Source organism: Poecilia formosa, unplaced genomic scaffold (genome assembly GCF_000485575.1).
Source record: "Poecilia formosa unplaced genomic scaffold, Poecilia_formosa-5.1.2 Scaffold1220, whole genome shotgun sequence".
Classification (NCBI taxonomy): Eukaryota; Metazoa; Chordata; class Actinopteri; order Cyprinodontiformes; family Poeciliidae; genus Poecilia; species Poecilia formosa.
In genome coordinates this window covers 47,336-49,815 of record NW_006801159.1, presented here as the reverse complement: position 1 = coordinate 49,815, position 2,480 = coordinate 47,336, and the positions used below count along the sequence as shown (strand labels likewise).

Below are 2,480 nucleotides of genomic sequence, written 5' to 3'. Positions count from 1 at the left end.
CTTGTACAGAAGCTGTTGATTAAATATTTATTGTTGCTCACTGGTTACAAGTGAAAAAATCTTACTGGTGTGTAGCTAATATTTAATAAATCTTTTTTGTTGTTGTCTAATCATTTGCTTCTTCTGGGTCTTTCATTGCCCCTGATGCAGGTAACACAGCCTCTACTACGTGCTATTACACTGAGCACCAACACTAACACCATCACTGCTTACGCTGGTCTCTTCTCTTTATCCTTGGTAATTCTTTTCTTACTCACATTTTCCTACTTCTACTAACCTGAGTGACTGAAGTTCTCTGTGTTACATACTCAAAATGAAATTCTTGTATGCCACATGGAGGTATTCTTATGCTGACATGTAAAAAAAGGAAAACATTTGTCTCTCTTTCAGATCGATGTTATCAAAAATCCATATCACCCACAAGCTATTCTGAGGAGGTGTTTCTTTCTGACACATCACCTCAGTCCTCTCCATATCCCACTGGGGCTTCCGCTTTTTTTTCTTCAACTTTATCAGGCAAACTGAAACATTCTCGTAGCGGGAGCACTAAATCCCTGCAAGGCCATGAGCCCCGTCACAGCAGGGGTTTGGGCTCGTTGGAAGAGAGTGATGAGTGGGCAGAAAAGAAGATCAACGGGCTCTCTCCCCTTCTTAATGATCAATCCAAGTTCTCCAAGAGAACCAGGTCCATAACAGACTCCAGAGAGTTAAGCAGCCCAAAGAAAACAGGGGAGACATTTCCTAAAGCCAAAGAGCAACATCAGAGTCCCAAAATGACTGTGAGCCAGTCAGAGGAGGCAACGCCAAGCAGGAGCAAAATGCCTCAGATGAGTAATACAAAAATACAAACTGTTAACCACAAGATGGCTCGACTTAGGCCTCAATCGGTATCAAACCTGCAGCAGATGGAAAATCAACAAGCGCATCACAGGAAAATAAAGGATTCTTTCAGTAGAGAGAACTTAGGTAATGAAAATAAAAATGATGAGAAGGGAACTCCTAAGATCAGAAGATACACACTAGGAAATGATAAAAGAACAAGGCCTGGCCTTGAGAAAGAAAGCTTTAAAAGAAGTGAGGGAGAGTTTCTTCGTCACAGGACGCAGTCTGTTACAGTGAGAGAGAGCCAAACAAGTAGAAGCAAAGACTCCGAGCTCAGAGAAGTTAACGGCAACCCTGCAGAAAACAAGACTAACAGCAAAGACACTGGTAACAAAAGAGACTCGTTGTCATTTTTTAAAGATATTTGGAGCAGAAAGGACTCTAAAACATCACCACAGGAGACAAAAGGAAGAGACAGTAAATCATCTAACTTCAAAGAACGCCGTAAAAAAGAGGACGCAGTGGCCTCTACAGACAGCATTCCAGGGACCACCCAGAGTCAAAAGGGAACTGTTGGCCCTGGGCCTTGGAAAGTACCAAGTTCTGCCAAAATCCTCACCAAAGCAGAAGTCCTCCGTGACCCTCAGTGACAGAACATTAAATCACCCTGACACAAACTGCTACTAAATCTTTACAATTTCATCATATTAGTGGGTTCTTTGTCAGAGATCTTCCATGAAACAGAGATGTGCAACATGCTGACCCGTTGTCATTATCCTTAGATTGTGGTCAGATGTATATTTTGGGAGTAGTATGATATCACGTGACTTGTAGCACTTCCCTCTGCCTTGTTCGCTGCTTCAGCATCTTCAGTGTGGGACTTCAGCACATGCGGCACGCTTGGGGCCTTGTCAGAAAAAGACAACTTAAAATGTGAAAATGTGCCAATCCTGCCAAACTCCTGTGGAATAATAACGACCATTCCCACAACAATGCAATGACCCATATGCAAAGAAAGGAGCAAGGCCCTGCCTTTGATTTGTAGTGAACACCCAATGTGGCTATTGTAGGGTTTAATTTTGCCTCATTGGTGGACATTTAGACCTTTTTCTTTTTTTTTCTTTTTCTTTTTTTTTTACAGGCTTGTTTAAGTGCATGCTGTTAGTCCTTAAATTTATTTTACTGCACGTTTTCTACACATCACCCAGGATGAACCGCTTCCTTGTTTATAATTCTCATTCTTAACACTGGGCTGATTTGAAATACTGGTGTAAAAGTGTTTACTTTAATGGTTACTTCTGACTGTTCTGAGGGTTTCATCATGGCACTCTTTCAGCATCATTATAAAAGACCAGAAATATCTTATTTTACCATGTGTATAATAACAGAGCGTGTAACTTATTGAGATGACAAATGTGTGTGTGAGATACACTAAAATGTCCCCAGTTACTAAAGTTATCAGATCTTTCATCTGATTCCTACTGTGTTTCATTTGTAGGAATTATCATAGACTTTTCATAGTACTTCATGAAATGTATAGAAATTCAAATTGCTGTACCAAATGTTTGCAATCTCTCAAAATGTGTCTCATTGTGAAATATGTTATATTATAGATACATATATATATATACATATTTGAATGTGTCATAATTTACAAA

The 2,480-nt window shown here is 39.9% G+C and overlaps 1 long non-coding RNA gene across 1 annotated transcript; it reads left to right on the top strand.

Moving 5' to 3' along the window:
• The first annotated feature begins 69 nt into the window (after window positions 1-69).
• On the top strand, window positions 70-2,166 carry LOC107835201 (uncharacterized). The gene is made up of 2 exons (XR_001661028.1): window positions 70-237; window positions 391-2,166. It is a non-coding gene; the product is annotated as an uncharacterized LOC107835201 (long non-coding RNA).
• Window positions 2,167-2,480: the final 314 nt, after the last annotated feature.